The sequence below is a fragment of the Triturus cristatus genome, chromosome 3_2 (assembly GCF_964204655.1).
Source record: "Triturus cristatus chromosome 3_2, aTriCri1.1, whole genome shotgun sequence".
NCBI classification, from domain to species: Eukaryota; Metazoa; Chordata; class Amphibia; order Caudata; family Salamandridae; genus Triturus; species Triturus cristatus.
Window position 1 is genome coordinate 936219733 of NC_140584.1, and position 18809 is coordinate 936238541.

Here is an 18809-nt window from a genome sequence, read left to right on the forward strand (position 1 = left end):
ATATGTATGTATGTATGTATATATATATATATTATCTACTGGCGGTCGCCAGTAGATAGTTATAGTTAGGACCACGTTTCCATAGGAAATCCGCAACATTCTATTTGGAATAACTTTGGCGCCGGTCGACGAATCCTCGCGAAATTTTCAAAATAGGTGGGGCGCTACGCTCCGCTCCTACCCTGAAAGTCTCGGGGGGATTCGTCAAGCGGGGGCTGAGAAAAAAGGGGGGTCCCAAAACGCGTTTTTCCCATGCATTTTTCCATAGGACCTTTAGACACAGCTACAGCCCGAACGGCTGAACAGAGTTACTTGAAATTTGGCAGAGAGGTAGTCCTCAGGTCAAGGAAGTGCCTTTTGTAGGTCTGGTGTAAATCTGTTCAGTAGTTCCTGAGAAAATAGCATTTAAATCAATATATATATCTGAGCCAGCTTACGGTGCGCTTACCGTGCGCTTACGGTAAGCTTACCGTACGCGTACGGTGACGTGCGCGAGCGCGATTCTGATTGGCTGTTAGATCTTAGTAAACATTCGAATCGGTCGAAACCAGGAAGTGTCGGCCGCCATTTTCTCTCTCGCACTCTGAGGGGAGTGGAGGAAAAACAAAGTCCGAAAACTGTAAAAGCGGCTTGATAGACAGCTCCCAACCACCCAGTCATTGTTATGGTGTCCCCAAAGAACCCAAAACGCAAAAAATGTAAATTTTTTTATTTTCGAAAAATCGCCGATTACGCTTACCGTACGCGTACGGTAAAAAATGTTTTTAAAAAACCCAATATCCACGTTTTCCTTACCCCGTGTGCAAAAGGTGCCCGAAGGACAACTTTAGTGCATGGCATATCGTTTATAAAGACAATCTGTAGTTAACCATTAACAACGATGTGCCTAATACGGCCTCCGTGTGCGGACGGTGCGCGAAGCGCATCGTGCGTACATGGCTCATTTAGCGTAACGTGGGCACGCGGTGCGCGTAGCGCACCGCGTGCCCACCGTGCGTGCACGGCACTAACTGCATAAAGTGGGCGCGCACGCCACGAACGGCGTAAAGTAACTTAGCATTTAAAAAACCGTACAAATTCACTGAAAAAACCATAGGTTTCACACACGTTATAGTTAGGAATTAGCATTTAAAAAACCTTGCAAATTCACTGAAAAAACCATAGGTTTCACACAAGTTATAGTTAGCTGTACATTTCACTCGTAAAAAACCAATGAAATTCCACGTTATAGTTAGTGCAGGCAACTATAACTCACGCGACTGCAATCCTCTGCTAATGACATATGTGTCTTTATGAAAAAAAAATATTTGTAATATATGTATAGCTAAAAATTTATGGAAGAAGACATGGGCAAATAAGTGTCTAAATACAGTATTAGCATCAGCAGAGGATTGCGGTCGCGTGAGTTATAGTTGCCTGCACTAACTATAACGTGGAATTTCATTGGTTTTTTACGAGTGAAATGTACAGCTAACTATAACTTGTGTGAAACCTATGGTTTTTTCAGTGAATATATATATATATATATATATATATATATATATATATATATATATATATATATATATATATATATATATATATATTCAAGGTACTTAGATTTAACGAATAGTAAATCTATACTTCTATACATGCTGTTACCTTTCGCTGTTTTGTCCCTCAATATTTTGTCCATGATATTAGTGTGCCATGTATTCTTGTAGTTGATATTCCAGTGTACAATCTCCCGGCCCATTGCTTAATTTGAGCTGGTGGTTTCTGGTTTTCTGGTGCTCAGCACCGGCACCTAATTTGTCTGCCACATGGTTGCGCTGTCTTGTCACTTCTGGAATGAGAACAGCAGCAGCCGTTTATTAATTAAATTTAGATTTACAATTACTTATACCTGCCTCCCAAGCCATTCTTATAGCTTTAGGGGCCTAGAATAGTGTGAATTGTCACACTTGTACGAGTGTGATGGTTAGTAGCTGTGTTTGTACTGTCACTGGCAGCTGGCTGGGGCAATGTGTGGTGCAAGCTGCAGTGGCCTCCCGACGAGAGCCCCAGCACTTATTATTTTACAAATTAAGCACTACTCCTGCCTCAGTATTGAAAGCATACATATCTCAATGACACTGCAATACTTGCCATATATCAGCCAGCTTATAATTTTAGTTTTGGCCTAAAAGCGTTTCTAACCAAATTCATATTGTTGAGATGGAAAGGGGTGGGGGTGCAGTGGTATTGCCTGTGGTGGCAGGCTGTTAGTGGTGTATTGGTCTGGTTTGAAATTTATATCGTCATGCCCACTCCTCACATTCTGGTTGACAGATGTATGGCACACCAAGAGATAGCTTCTTACTGTTGGGCCACTCTGCGTCATTGACACAAATAGGTAACACTATGAGATATCATTGTTGCCCCATCTGGAAAAGATTGTTACCCATCAGGTGAGCCCAGTAGGCATATCTCACACAGGGAGCACCATCATGGGAGTGCTGGAGGGTGGCACCATGCGGTTTCAGCAAACATCCAATATGCTGGTAAAGTAAGGGATATGCCAATCTGTCATATATATGTATATCATATATATCAGTAGCAGAGTCACCCTACTGTACTGCACCGCCCAGTCTCATTCAATAACCACACCCTTTCATGGAACAACTCCAAGCGGAAAGTCTATGTCATAGAGCCAAAAGACATCATATTTGACAAATTCTTCAACAAATAAGCACGAATAAATGATTTATACAAATGTTGAAAACTGGAATCTTTATACAGTTCTAAAGCTTGTGAAAGCTTCCAAATCCCACCCAATAAGAACATCAGGCTGCATGCATGACTTCAACAGAATGCATTTAGCTATGCCCCTGCCCTGTGAGGGAATGCTCTGCCTTCCGAAGAGCCAGGCTGATAGTTCTGTTGTCTGAAGTGGAAGAAGCCCGAGCATGGGTGATATGGAGCACTCTTAGGTCCAACGTGTTTGATATGTTAATAGAGGTATCGAACCAAAATGTGTTAATTTTGGACATGATGGTTCAAGTGATAAAAACCCGTCTCTGGTGCCCGACATCTTATACAATTTGAACAACTGGCTCTGAGACCTAATTTTTGTAGCCCTAATGGTATGCTGTGGATGCATTGCAGAAATTTAAAAAGGATCAAACAGGATATGTTGTTTGGAGCAAGAGCTCTTGTTTGTCCTCAACAGAGCTTCTAATCTCCTTCAGTGATTTGATGGGATAAGTCCACCAAGCCATTTAGTGAGCCTGTAACAGAGAAGATATCTAGTGCAGTATGATCTGCTATGACTTTAATGTTTTTGTATTTAATGAGCTGCCACCTGGAAAAGGATCACCTGCCTTCACCATACCCATGGAGTGTAGCCAGATTATAGTTTTGCTCGCCCGATGGAAAGCGATAAGGGAATGTCAGATGCGTCAACAGTTGTGCTGGGAAATACAGTGTTCTAATGTAGAGTCCATCCCATGCTTGAATTGTGCGCACCCCTGTGTTTATTGTTGCAGGTGCATTGGGAGACAGTATGTGCTAGAACATATGACAGTGGAATCGAGGCCACCCATCCCCTTCTACCGCCATGTGGGGCCTGTAAGTAGGTGGACTGTGCCAGTAGTCTATGAAATGTGCCTTTGCACTTAGATAATAAAGCTCGAACCATGGGGTGGTAAAGGTCCTCCGTTCATATGAGAGAGTAAGTAGTTCTCTTATGAACTTGGGATGTCCTCCTGCCCAGGACAGCGCAACCATAAGTGACCTAAGGAGACTGAAGAATTGCTCGGAGCGAGAAACTAGCTGCCAGCCATAATGAGAGGAAAAGAGCTCCAGGGCATCTCAGACATCTGTCTGTAATCTCTGTGGAACCGGACAGACAGTTTTTCTGCACACCTGTAGAATGTGGGTAATCCGCTATGGACATTTGTGAAATCCAAATACTCTGGGTAACCTGATGGCTAAGCATGCTGTCTGTAACATATCTGTAACCAGATGGAAAGTGTGCTACTTGAGTTATCTATTTGTAATACAAGTATGATCTGTGGGATAGTTGGTGTCACAAAGAGTCTTCTGTGGTGGACCTTCTAGACTGGCATCCTGGTGCACAGTACCTTAAAAGATGAGAAGAAAGAAATGGGTGTAGAGTGACAGAAAGAGGCAAGCGTCTTTGGGCCTGATTTAGAGTTTGACAGACGGGTACTCCCTTACAAATGTGACAATTAATCCGCCCGCCGGTTAATATATTTTGCAGATATACATACAGTGACAGCGACAAAACAAACGATGCCATATCTCTTTACTTGCCGTAACTACAGAGTATGCTCTAACAATGAGCTGAGTTATCATTGGGTAGTGGCAAGCGTGTTCCAGTATGAGGTCACCAGTTAATATGAGGGTCTTAGCAGGGGTGGCAACAAGCCTGAGCAAGGGTAAGGGTATTGGAAGTGTGGGTTATGGGGATTTGTCAACTGGGGATAATTGGTAGCCAAAAGGTGGGGGGAGGATCATAGATTGGGGGGGGGCAGTGAGTAGGGTGGGGTGTAGGGGAAGGAGAGATGGGAAGGGTCACAGTATCCAGGGGGCTGCAGTAGTTGTGGAAGGTTCCCCGGGGGATGGTGGATAGGCCCTTGGGATCAAGCTACTGTAGAAGGCGAGAGAACCCAACTACAGAACCCCCTGGGCTCCTTCTGGGGACCCTCAATCATACCTGCTCTATGGGCGCTGGGGGTGAGGTAAGCATAGAGATGTTAGTTGGTGAAGATGTTTCTATGGGGGCTGGGGGGTCTGTCAGTCAGGACAACAGGCTCTCCCAGATATGGACCATCGGTCAGAGGCCCCTTGTCTCAACCGATCAGGGCGATGGGAGCTTCCACCTAATCGTGATGGATTATTTGGCCACAATGGGGGACAGGTTAAAAAACAAGTCACTGTATTGCAGTTTTTGGGGCGTTTGAAGATTTTCAGGGTTCACGCCTCCCATGTGTCAAACTCTCCCACCTCCATGACCATTTCAAGACAATGGAGCACATCGTCCAAGAATAGGCGAATATGAAAGAAGTATCGTAGGATATGCTTTAGACCTGCGGCAGGGTTGGAGCACCTGGCACACCCGGGAATATCCAAACGATTCACTGGGAGGAGAGATAGCTCTATGGAAGACATACAGTTGAATAAGCTGGAGGCAGGCGTTCATGGAGACCTTCTGGCTCCCACCTGGGCCCACTACTTCTCATGAAGGGCTCTACCAAATTCCGCTCTCACACCTCCCAGAGGGTCTGTAGGAAGGTCTGGGAGTGCTCTGTGAGGGCTCCAGAGATCCAGCTGATCAAACGGTGACTACTCCCCATGGGATATAGTGTTTGAAGGAGAGAGTGAGTCATGGGTTTATTGGCCGAGCCCCCCAAAGATCACGAAGTGTGGAAGTCAATGCAGCATAGAGCAGGCATTGGCCTTCATGAAGTCCAAATTGGTCTTTCAGAACTGTATAAGGTTGGGACTAGTCATGTTAGAACAGGCCCCCAAGTGTGATCAGCCGAGCCTGGGCCAGGGGTGCAAGTGGTGGGTGGTAGCATGGCCATCAAGGTGCAGAGACCCAGTAGGGGGACAGCCACCGCGTATGAGGTTCCCTAGGCAAGTAAGCTGTTGCACTTTGTGTAGATACTGAAGGGTCACTCGGAGCAAGCTCGCAGGGTCTCGTGAGGGCCGGGCCAGGAAAGTAGTTGCTGAAAGAGAGGCACCGGGGTAGTGGGGGATGGGACGCAGCAGTGTATGCAAGGTAGCCACCCGCTAACCAAAATAACATCCACTATATTTGGGCCGCCCAAAAATAATGTTGAAAGTTGGTGGCCCGAGGCCGCCCCACTCAGGAGGGTGTTACGAGAAGGCCGGAGAAGGCCATGTGCCTGGCTATCTGTGCCATAAAAGGGCTCCTAGGGGAGTGTGTAGTCCTCGGAAAAATGCTTAGGAGAGAGTCATTGGACGGTTTGTAAAATAATAAAGGAGGCTGGGAAGCATCGCCATCTGGGAGACGGCAATCCTACCCATTACAGATAGGGGGAGCGATTTCCAAGACACTACCTGAGAATGGAGGGTTGTCACCACTGCTGATAAATTGGCATTTAATAGGTCAGGATGGTATAGCTTACCCGGATACCTAGAGCTCTGAAGGAAGTGGGTTCGCAGCAAATGGTACCCTCTCTTAGTTCGACATGTTGCAGGGGCGCCGCCGGGGTCTGCGGGAAAATGCGGAGCCATCACGACGCTCTGAAGTGAAAGTGCAAGGCAGCAGAGGTATCGAGACAGCCAAAGCTATTCTCACGCGAGGTACTGCAGAGTTCAACCTTCGGCAATCACATGAGTCAGAAATGTAATCCGGTGACACAGGGCCGTTCTACCTCCCAGGAGCCCTGGAACAGACAATGAGAGCAAAACAACCAAAGCCGCTCTCTCTACTGTTTATTTAATTTCATTCAGTGTCCCTTATCTATTTTATATTAGCACAATGTTTGCGAAATGAGCTGTGCAGGATAATCGCCTGGTGGGGGCTGGCCTCCGTCCGCAGAATGTTAACTCCCTCACTGACCACACAGACAGTCGTGGAACAGATCCAACTTTTCCCTCTCCCGCTTCTCACATTTTTCTACCCCTTTCCATCTTCCTTCTTTCTGGCCGTTTAAACGCATTTTGGCTCTAATTGCACTTCTCTGTCTTCTGATTGCCTTTTTCCATAATTCTTTTTCTTTTTCACTCTTTATTTCAACCAGCTTTCATATCCCCTTGTTCCAATCCTTACTTACCTTTTTTCAATTTTTCTTTCTCGTCCCGTTTTTTTGTTTTTCTTGTAATTGTAATTGCATTTACATAGCCCTTACTACCCTTGACGAGGCACTGAAGTGCTTTATGGCGAGAAGCACCCTATTCCAGATCCCTTCTGTTATTCTTTTGTTCGTTTTTCTGATTGTTTATACTTTTACTATTTGTTTGTCAAAAGTTTTCACTTGTTTTGGTTGTTCATTCTGTATTTAATCGTTGATTTTTATTTCGTCCTTTAAATGTCTATTTTGTCTTTTTTTTCTCTCACTCTCTCTTTCTCTGACTTCCTCAATCTTTATTTGTTATTCTTTATTTGTTTCTCTTTTCTCTTGCATCATTCTCTTTATTTTAATAGTTCTTACTTTTTCCATGTTCATTTTATTCACTTACTAGAGGTCAAGGAGTTTTGTATTGTCTGTAGTCTCTTCAGGAGGTGTGAGGTGATTCCTACGTAGTGTTTGTAGTCCAGGCTGATGGTGACGAGGGCCTGCGTGGCGGTCCTTCTGGTGTTGGCTGGGAGCCACCTGAAGGTCTTGCGGATCATGCATAGAGTGTGGAAGCAGGTGGATGAGATTGTGTTTACCTGTTTTTTCATGGATAGCTTGCTGTCCAAGATGATGCTGAGGTTGCAGGTGTGGTCTGTTGGGGCGGGAAATGGGCCGAGTTCAGCAGGCCACCAGGTGTTGTTCTATGGCGAGGTGTTGTTCTTAAGATGAGGACTTTCTAGTTGCCGGGAGTTGCGTTTGGTGGATTTCAGCTCCTTTTGGAAGATCCTTTGGATTTGGCTGGTTTGGCGGGGGGTTTGTGTCGGCGTATTCTGTGATCCGCTGGGAGAAGATCTTCGCAGCCTGTTCTGGGTTGGATGTTGTGCCTGGGAGGTGGGAGTTGAGAGTGTGGTTCCACTGGTCTTCTGATATCTTTTTCCAGTTTCTGCATGTGAAGCCCGTGGGCATGGTGCCAGCGTTAATAGATCCTGAGATGCTGAAGTGGACGCTGTAGTGGTCAGTCTAGGTGAGTGGTGAGACATTGGTATACTTGACTCTGTCACTGGATGTGAAAATGGGGTCGAGCATGTGTCCTGCGATGTGGGGAGGGTTGCTGACAAGTTACTTGAAACCAATGTTGCTCATGCTTTCTAGGAGGTCAGTTGGCTTTGTGTGGCTGGGGTCGTCGAGGTGGAAGTTAAGATTCCCTAGGAAGATGTAGTGCTCGGAGTTAATGGCGATTAACAGTAGCGGCTCCTGGAGGGAGTGCTGCGGGGCGGTGGGCGGGGCGGAGGAGGAGCAGGGTGTGGGGTAGTAAACTACGGCATATGGCCGAACAGAGGTAAGTAAACAAATAAATAAATAAAACAAATTTCATTGCGTGCGCTGCCTTGCCAAATGCCATGCAGCGTGCGCAACAAAATTTGTTTTATTTATTTATTTGTTTACTTACCTTTGTTCGGCCGTATACCATAGTTTACTACCCCCCACCCTGCTCCTCCCCCGCCCCACCGCCCCGCAGCACTCCCTCCAGGAGCCACTACTGGCGATTAAGACAATGAGGTCAGGGATGGTGTTGCAGAAGCTGAGGCGAGGTCCTGCTGGTCTGTAGGCGAGGGTGCCTATGATGATGCTTTTTCCATCTGTGTGGAGTTGGAAGTTGAGATGCTCTATTATCAGTAATCTGAGGAGGTCGTGCAGCAGATGGTGTCCTGGTAGATGCTTGCAATTCCACCTCGGGGTTTGTTGGTTCTGTCCCGGTGCATTATCTTGTGCGATGGCGATGGCCGGCATGGAGGTGGAGTTCAGTCAGGGCTCGCTGTAGAAGATGACGTCCTGGGTGAGGGACAAGATCTTGTCCCAGATCTTTGTGGCGTGTTTGCTGAGAGATTGAGCAATTGGAGTTGTGCCGTGGCGGTCTTGGTCAGCGTGGTGGTTGCAGTTATGTTTGTTGTGTTTTCAATGTTGTTGGTTGCTTTGGTGTTATAGGTGAAGCAGCAGTGCTGTCAGGAGAACAGTCCTCTGGTGGTGCGTGGAGATGTGTGGAGCAGTTGTTGTTGTAGATGTGCCCGTGGTCCAGTGTTTGGAGGTCTGTGGTGGTGTAGCTACGAGGGGTGGAAGAGCCAGGGTTTCTGGCACAGGGAACAACCCAGGCACGGATGAGAGCATACAGGAGTGCCTTTGGCATGCCCACTGTGCAGCTGTGCTGTGGCCTCCATTAAGTAGGTCCTGGGGGGAAGTATCCACACAAGAACACCTTTGTCATAAACTCTGAACTATTAATTCCTAATAAGGAAGATCCGGTGTTAAGGCATGGGGCACTGAAGGCTATTGTATATTTTGATTCGGGTAGGTTTGAGGTAGACTAGCCAGAACTACTGCCCTTGAAGTCTTCTGAGACTTACTGAAAACTCCTTTGATCAGATCTGTCATTATGTGCCACCTCCTGAACTCCAGTCACCGGGGCTTGTGACATCATGCCTTTTACTGCGACACTCAGCAGCACCTCAGACCACAACTGCTCACCCAGCCTTTCCTTACTTACTCCTTGGAATACTAAAACGCCCACTTAAAAAAGAATCCCCCCAAGAAGTGCCTTGGGATCAGAAGTAAATCCATACCTACTGCATCATAGGCAGTGCATTTGTGAGAATTTATCTCCTTATGGATCTCGATATGAAATGCTGTACATGTGATCAACAGTAGTAGTAGTGGTCAGGAAAAAGGGGTTGGAGAGAGGTGGGTGAGGGCATAAACAAACTGTGTGAAAGCAGGAACTGAAAAAGTACACTACCATAACACAGATTTAAATACCATTGTAATGAACCTACTATCCCACTTAGTGCTGGTAGGCATTGATGTATCATGGGTTGTTAGACTCAACAGCCTTTGGTGTGGTATTCCCCCAAAGCTTTTGCTTTATCATCTCCTGTTTGCTGAATTTCGATTTGGCTTCAAGACTCTGCACACTCTTCCACTGCTAACCAGTGCTAAAGTGCTTGTGTACACTCCTTTAAACATGGTCAAATTGGCTTACAACAAATTAGCACATTAAATGTACTTATAAGTACCTAGTAAAGTAGTACTACATGTACCCAGGGACTGTAAATTAAATGATACTAGTGGGTCTGCAGCACTTATTTTGCAAACCACTTAAGTAGCCCTTTAAAACATGTCTAAGGACTGTCAGTACAGCCTGTGTGCCCAGACGTGGGTCCCTTGCTTGCTGTGCCACTGGGTTCAAGCTAGCTTGTCTGATGAGTGGTAATACCCCGAAACCGGTCCCAGGATGCTTGTTTTCTTCCCAGGGAGGACCTAGCTTGGCAGTTTGGGATGGACTATTCCAATGAGGAACAGCATCAAGACTGTTATGCATTTGGCCCAGTCAAAACTGGAGTGGCATGGTGAGCAAATGAATGATGAATTTAACCCAGATCTCTTGACTGGGGGTGAATGTATGATTCATTCAGTATTCCGTCCATCATTTGTTTGTGTAACACTTTTAGAAAGTTGCAATTTTTTTGTCCTAACCTTTGGTGCCTGCAGCCTGTGTCCTGGTTCACATGACTGTGAATACTTGGCATTTGGCCTGTGTATTCATCCCAGACAGTGAGACAAGCAGGATGGACATTCCTGACAGAATGGGTGGGGCAGAGCTATTCCCTGCCCCACTTACATTTCAAAGGGCTGCCTCCAGTATCCTCACAAAGGAACTTGACGCCAGCCTTTTGTCACCCTAGAACTTCTTGAAGCCAGGGCAGGGGAAGAAAGGGGAAGGAAGGACATTTCTAGAACCAGATGTGTGTAAATATTGAACTTCCTTAGGCACTCATCAGTACACTCCTGGACCTGTGGTCAATGCAGAAGGACTGCCTTGCTCCCCAGAGGACTGCCCTCCTGCTTGAGGTCTGCCTTGTTCCCTAGAGGACTGCCCTGCTGCTTAAGGCCTGCCTTATTCTTCAGAGGACTGCCCTGCTACTATCAGAGGAATGCCCTGCTGCTTGAAGCCTGCCTTGTTCCCTAGAGAATTTCCATGCTGCTTGAAGCCTGCCTGCCTTGTTCTTCAGAGGACTGCCCTGCTACTCAAGGCCTACCCTGCTCTCTGTGAAGGAAGACTGGACCAGCTCACTTCCCAGGCTAACCTGAGTGACTCCAAGGGTCCATTGGCCGACCTCCTGTTCTGACCTACAGGGACACATCTAACTCCAGAGGCCTCCCTGAAACCACTGCTGACGTGCTGCAACTGGCCCTGCCTGGACCTGCCACTGGACCTGCCTGAGCCCTGCTGGCCTCTGCTGGAGTGAGTTCCTGATCCCTAAAAGGTGCCTCCCCAGGTCCTGAACTCTTGGCTAGCACCAGTTGAGCTCCACCTGTGAAATCCCAAAGTTTTAACTCTTCCTTTAAGAAGGTTACTTTTTCAGTAGGACTAACCTGGTCCCTCTATCCATCCCGCACTCCATCACGGTTGGCTTAAACTTGTGATGTTGTCCTTCTCTAGCATGACCAGATACTAGCAGTTAGTGCTTCCTGCTTCTTGGCGCTATTTTTACTAAAACCTTTAAAACTGAATATCTCTTTTTCCCCTTATTGTTTTTTTTTTTGTCATTTTAGTCTCTTTTTATTAATTAAAATGTTCCCTATTTTTCTAAATTGGTATGGGAGTTTTATTGTGTTGTGTTTTAACTTTATTACTGTTTAAGTGCTGCAAAACTTCTTAACACATTGTCTCAAAGTTAAGCCTGACTGTTTTTGTGTCATGCTACCAGAGAGTTAAACACAGGGGGCCCGATTCACAGAACTAACTTAAGACAAAATCCTTGATCTGGCTTGATCTGGCTTGATCTGATCTGGCTCTCCTCCTTTCTGAGGGAACGCACTCAGGCGGTCCGGTTAGGCGACTTCACGGCCACTCCCCTTCCTGTCACTTGCGGTGTTCCCCAGGGATCCTCGCTCTCCCCCTTACTTTTCAACCTTTACATCTTTCCTCTCATCTTTGCACTACAGCAGCTGGAGGTCACCGTCTATAACTACGCGGATGACCTCCAGCTCATCTTTGATCTGTCCCCTTCTCCTCTCTCGGTCTCCAATTTCCAGTCAACCCTGACATTCATCAGTGACTGGATGAACCACAACCACCTTAAGCTGAACCCGGATAAAACCGAGCTGGTTCTCACCGGTGGTTCATCCAGTCCCTGGAACTCTCTCTTCTGGCCCCCTTCTCTTGGCCCTGCACCGACCCCCTCCACCACGGTCAAAACACTTGGTGTCAAAATAAACAGCCAACTCACTCTCCACTCACAAATCAGTTCTGTGGTGTCCTCCTGCTTCTTTTCTCTTCGCACTATCCGCACTGTCTCCCGCTTCTTTTCCCCCCAGGCACTTAAGATTATTATGGCCGCACTCGTGATATCAAAATTGGACTACGCTAACGCTCTTTATCACGGTATCCCCGCTTTCAGCTTGCGTAGACTCCAGACCGTTCAGAATCAAGCAGCTCGGCTTGTGTACGGCCTCCCTCGTTATCACCACTCCACCCCCCTTCTTAGAGAGCTTCACTGGCTCCCCATAAAGGAACGGGCCCTATTCAAGATCGGGTGCATGGTCTTCCAGGCCCGCCAGGGCTCCGCCCCTGCCTTCATCTCCTCACTAATCAAGTCCTATTTACCCACAAGAGAACTTCGATCTTCCTCCAGGTCCCTCCTCCAGATCCCTCGCTTCACTCGCAAAAAGTGGGGCGGGGCTAATTTCTCCACCCTAGCTCCAACCTTCTGGAACTCACTTCCTGACCACCTCCGGTCTGCCACCCAGTATCTCCCCTTTCGCAGAGATCTGAAAACGTTCCTTTTTAACCAAGCCTTCCCCATTTAAACCCCCTCAAATTTCCCTTTCTTCTTTCCCTGGTCTTCTTGTTTTCACCTCAGTTGCCGATCTCCCCAGCGCCAAGAAACCGCAAGGTGTATGCTGCGCTTTACAAGTATTTTAAATTAGAATTAAATTAGAATTAGAATCCTAAACTTACTACCATTTTCGTATTCACAGAAGGCACTTACTCATTTTAATATTCACAGAAGACACTTACTCACTTCGGTATTCACAGAAGTTAGGAGTCCTAACTTTAGGACTCCTAAATGCCTTCTGTGAATACCGATAGTCTTAAAATTAGGATTTTTCTCAGTTTAGGAGTCCTAAAGTTAGGAATCCTAACTTTACTACTACTAAACTGAGAAAAATCCTAATTTTAAGGCTTTCGGTATTCACAGAAGGCATTTAGGAGTCCTAAAGTTAGGAGTCCTAACTTTACTACTACTAAATTGTGAAAAATCCTTAATTTAAGACTTTCGTATTCACAGAAGGCATTTAGGAGTCCTAAAGTTAGGAGTCCTAAATATACTGCTACTAAACTGAGAAAAATCCTAATTTTAAGGCTTTCGGTATTCACAGAAGGCATTTAGGAGTCCTAAAGTTAGGAGTCCTAACTTTACTACTACTAAATTGAGAAAAATCCTAATTTTAAGACTTTCGGTATTCATAGAAGGCATTTAGGAGTCCTAAAGTTAGGAGTCCTAACTATACTACTACTAAACTGAGAAAAATCCTAATTTTAAGACTTTCGGTATTCACAGAATGCATTTAGGAGTCCTAAAGTTAGGACTCCTAACTTCTGTGAATACCGAAATGAGTAAGTGCCTTCTGTGAATATCAAAATGAGTAAGTGCCTTCTGTGAATACCAAAATGGTAGTAAGTTTAGGATTTTGTCTTAAGTCAGTTCTGTGAATCGGGCCCAGGTTAATTAAGTGAATTTTGTGGTTCACCTTAACATGGATGGTAGTTGTTGCTTGAGAATGGTCTTCACCCCTTTGCATCAAAAATCCAATTTCCTACAGGGGTGATAACATCAAGGAACAGGAACTTCACAAGTGTGATGGCAGCTGGAGCTCTGTGCCCCAGGCCATCGCTTTTTGGGGCACAATGTATCTGTTCCAAAAACACAATGCAACGGTACAGCCACATCACTAAGTGGTAAGAAACACTGTGTTTTCCCTTTACCACGCAAACCTTTTTTTTAAGCACACAGTGCACCTTTGGTTACAGATCAGAGAGGGGACCCGTAAAAGCATTTGCTCCGTGCCACACAAAAAGCCTTCTGACAAGGCTGCTAAGGATCATTTCTGGAACTTCGATGGTATCCTGGATAGCACACTTCATGCTCTATGTTGCATGCCCCAACCACCTGACTGTAGCAAGTCAATATCTTCATTCTGTAAAGCCTGGCAGTATCCTGCCTGCCCAGCCATGGCCCGTGCAGGTAACAGTGGTGAGGCGGGGTGGGGGGGATTTTGATAGATGACGATGAGGGAAAAATTATTGTTTATTTTATTTTCCCTCGTGGACGTCTGTCGAATCCCTCTCCAACCCGGCCCACCGCTCTTACCTGCACAGGCCGCTGCTGTGCCTGCCACAAAAATGAAAAACTGATGAGTTTAATCTAGCTTGGCTCTTTTTCAGGAGGAAAGGCCCAGGACACCTAATTTCGAAGTCGGACCAGGAGCAGCTTCAGGTGAAGTTTTGTAAACAGTGGGTGAGCCTCAACTGTACATCCTCATGAGGAATCCAAATTCAATTTGTGCAACTCTGACTCCCAAACTAGTGGTTAAGAATCTGGGTGTAAAAATTTACAATGAAAGTGCACGCTACTTCTACCGTTGGGTCATGCTTTCATGTGCTTGATCTTCTTTAGAAGGTATTCCCCATTTTGCCTCTAAATACGTGGAAAATACTTATCCAGGCACTAGTATTAAGCAGCCTGGACTATTGCAACTTCCTGCTGATCTCAGCAAATGAAGCTTCTTTAAACAGGCTGCAAGTAGTTCAGAACACTGCAGCTCGCCTGGTATCTAATCTTCCTCCTCGAACAGCCTCCCTCCCCCTTCTGTGACAGCTACATTGGCTGCCTGTGCAGAAGCGGATTAGGGTTAAGGTCTGTTGCACTCTGCACAAATCTCTGAATGGCAAATGCTCTAGCTATTTAGCGGAGAAACTTACCCATTACATGCCACCCAGATCTCTCCGATCAGGGTCCAAATCTCTTCTCGTTGTTCCACGCTATAAAAAGTCACGGTTAGGGGGTAAAGCTTTCTTCCACCTGGCTCCTACTTTTTGGATTACACTCCTTGTACATCTGCGACAATGCTCTGATCACTTACAGTTTAGAAGACTCCTCAAAACCCTTCTATTCTAATCTGTTTCTTCTGGGGCTGGCAGTAGCAATCCGACAGCGCGGAGTTACCCCTTGGGGGGTGATTGAGGTGCTTTACAAACAAATAAATCAATCTCAAATCAAATCAATGAAACTCTTAGCATCTTGGTAGCCAGGATTATGTACCTGTGCTAGCCCGCTATAAGGCGTGGAAGCTTTGAGTGAAAGATGATCCCTGGTGAAGGCAAAACATGCAGTGATTCAGGCGTCACAGGTGCGAGCAAGTGTCCAGGTCTGTCTTCACCCCACGCCCACAACAATGTCTGACGCCCACCCCATCTATACCCTCTCGGTTTCCTCCATTCAGCACTTCTCAGACATGTCAAAAGAAATCGTTTTTGCGGCAGCAGAAATATGGCATTGAGTGCCGAAGGAGTGCAGTTTTATGCAGTGCTAAACTGATGCTATGGTACAAAGGGGGAACCTCGGATAGGGCAGTTGGCTGCTTCCACGGCTGGAAATCATGAGATGGGTTTCAGCACAGGTAGCCCCTAAGGAGCAGCACGCACATTTCAAACAGGCACATGAGTCCTTTGCTGCTGCAAAGAAAAAACGCGCCTGTGAATTCTGCCAGGTCCAGAAGGATTGCAATATTACTTGACTTTCTCTTCAAAACCGTCTGTTAAAGCTATGGTTTTTTTTAGCCACGACTTTTAGAAACTGTATTGTAAAGTAAATTGTTGTGCTCCGTCTGAAAATCAACATTTCTTGAGGCTGAACTGCCACGAAACCGCGGCATAAAGCGTTGGGACCAAGCTCGCTAAATGACCTCACTCAATGCAAAACGTTGTAGTTACTACAAAATTCTCAAGGGATCATTTTAGGCCCTAGACCAACCCCTGCTTTATGTACAGTTTTCCCACCAAAGTGATGCATGAGTCTTACAATGCCTTCATCAATCACAGACAAGGTTAATCAGTGTTGGAGACATATAGGAGCGATTTGGTTGACTTCCCAGAGAATAGTTAAGCCGAGTGAAAGGCGGTACTGGCCTAGGCCTTTTCAGTTTCTGCTACTCAGTAAGGCCTTATCATCCTGCTGTGAGGTGGTTCTGTGTGTATATCAGCCTTTCTATAAAGAAATGCTTGCCATTTTGGTCCTGATGCCACCACCCATCCTTTCACCCCTTCCTTCACACAGCTAGGATATTTAAATGTCTCTTTCAAATCTCTATTTTAAACCTCCACAGTAGTCCTATTCCTGAGGTTCTTTAATGTCTCCTCTTTACCACCTCTACAAGTATTTTACTTTTTAAACATAATTTATTGGCATTTTTATTTCTTTTCACATATCAGTATACATCCATTTAAACATCACTAGCACATCACTTGGTTGTTCCGCAGCGTACTCGCTACCTAGTTGACAATAGTTCCTGGTGTTTGTACTCTTCACTATTCATCGTTGTTCGTTACTAGGGATCATATTCCTAGCAATGCTATTCTCCTGATTTCCGTTAAGAACTGTCCCTCCCCCCAACTCCTCAACTAGTCCCCCCTCCCACCCCTGCGCTGCTGTCGACTAAGAAATCTATGGTGCTCTGGTGTGTGTGCGTGGTCTGGATCTTCTTCTACTATGGCCAGGTGTGTTGGGCCGTGTGCTTCTCTCCAGGGCTACTGGTTCGACCTATCAGTGCATTCCATGATACTCATGCTGTCCCCCCTCGGGGCCTACTTGGGCCAGGCTCACAGGTCGGGACGGTCCCTGAGGTGTGCCAGGCGCAGAGTCCTGTTCCTTGTTCCTTATGTCATAGAGTATTGTTCCCCACGCCTGTGCCCTCTCCAGCCTCCCTATTCCTCGTTCCGCATTTCTGAGCAATATTCTGTGCTCACAGCCTGCCCATCTTGCTAACTCGCTCTTCCACCTGTCGACCCCAGGGACCGCTGGAGCCTTCCACCTGCTGGTCAGTTCTTGCTTCGCCAGTATGAAGGCCAAGTCCTGAAACCTCGCAGTCACTTTAGTTTTCGCTGAGTGGGGGAACAGGTTGAGCAACGCGTGGTTTGGTGTGCATGGTACCACACTTCCTGTGAGTCGTGCTGTTTCCCGAGTCACTTCCTGCCAATATATGTCTAAGTGTGGGCAACTCCATATCCGCAGCGCGGGCAGCCTGCATCATCCCTATGGAAGTATTGATTAATTCTATCTGGGGTGATGTATGCACGATGTAAGGTATAGAAATTGATCAACCGAAATCGTTCGTTACGGGATACTTTAGTAGCCTTCTGAAGTGCATTTTCCCATTCCTTATCCTCCAAAGGGTGTCCCAGGTCTGTTTCCCATTTGGTTCTCAGCCCCTCCAGTGGTTTTGTGGAATCCCTCCGAAGAGCTCTGTAGAGGCATAAAACCGCTTTGATCACACCGCCCGCCAGGGTAATGTATTCACATGTGGAGTGTGTGGGTGGTTCTGTTCCCCTCTTCCAGTGTCTGCGCATGGCCCCCGTGACAGCACCATAGACTAAAAAGTGCCCCTGAGGGATGTCCCAATCCGCGCGAAATTCCTCAAATGTGAGCAGTTCTCCGTCCCTATAAAGATCACCTATTTTGGTCACTCCTGCTTGCAGCCATTCCTCGAGCCCCCACCAGTGCCCCCCATGTGGGAGCGCCTCAAGTAGTGTCATCGGCATCTCAGGTGAATAAGGGTGCTTGGTCTTTGTTTTCTGTAAACATCTGCTCCAGCAGCGCCTCAGCATTTTGTGCTCAGAGGAGCATACCCTTCGCGGTTTAATAGTGCTCATGAGTGTGCTCAGTACGTCTGTTCTATCCGGGGCAAATGGCAGCAGTCTACGGTCCAGGTCAAGGCTCCCCGCCACTCACTGTGTAAACCTCTGAAGCTGTCCTGCCAAATAATAATTCTCCATTTCTGGGACTGCGAGGCCCCCGTCAATTGTCGCCCTCGTCAGCGTGGCTAGGGTAACCCGTCGCCTACCAGTCCACCAGATAAAGGCTGTGATAAGAGAATCTAGGGTGCAGAACCACGCACTGGGGATCCATATGGGTAGCGTGGTGAAGAAGTATTGCAGTCTAGGAAAGGCTATAATTTTTAGTAAGGAGATCCGCCCCGTACTGATAGGGGCAGGCTCCCCCAGAAGGCCATACTGCCCTTCAATGCGCATAGGGCCCCTCCCACGTTTCCTTCTTGAACATCTGCCAGGGTGTGGTACACTTTCACTCCTAAGTATCTGAAGCAGCGGGGTTCCCACGTCAAGCCATGTAAATCCGCTGGGGGCGGGGTATCCCCTTTTATTGGGAATAGTTGGGACTTCTGCCAGTTGATGTGCAACCCCGATAGGGCCCCAAACTCCTCCATCATGTCTCTAGCTCCCCTCAGGGCAGTCGTGTCATTTAAAAACAGTAAGAGGTCATCCGCGTATAGCGCTATATAATGTGGTTGATCGGCTAAATGCAGACCCTCATAGTGCATCCCCCTGCTACCTCTACAAGTATTTATACTCCTGGGATATCTAAATGTCTCTTTCGTATCTCATCTTTTCCCCTGCACACTATTCTTACTCCTGGGGTACTTAAATGTCTCTTTTGTATCTCTACCATTGTCACAGTATTCGGACTCCTCAGATTTTTGAATGCCTCTTTCGTATCTTCTTTTTACCATGTCTACAGTATTCATGTTCCTGGGATATTAAAATGTCTCTTAGATAGCTCCTATTTACCATCCCCCCTCAGTATTCATATTCCTGGAGTATTTCAATGGCTCTTTCATATCTCCCTTTTACCACCTTCACAGTATTCATACATCTGGGGTATTTAA

The 18809-nt window shown here is 46.5% G+C and overlaps 1 protein-coding gene across 5 annotated transcripts in view; it reads right to left on the reverse strand.

Moving 5' to 3' along the window:
* TBX4 (T-box transcription factor 4) overlaps nt 1–18809 on the reverse strand; it is a 722013-nt gene that overhangs the window by 253064 nt on the left and 450140 nt on the right. Inside the window, exon 1 of one of the 5 annotated variants that reach the window (XM_085649429.1) lies at nt 6138–6257. The exons of the other annotated variants lie outside the window; for them this stretch is intronic. The gene's annotated coding sequence lies outside the window, so the exon portion shown is untranslated. Of the gene's footprint in view, nt 1–6137; nt 6258–18809 lie in introns of those variants that run through there. 5 annotated transcript variants of the gene reach the window in all.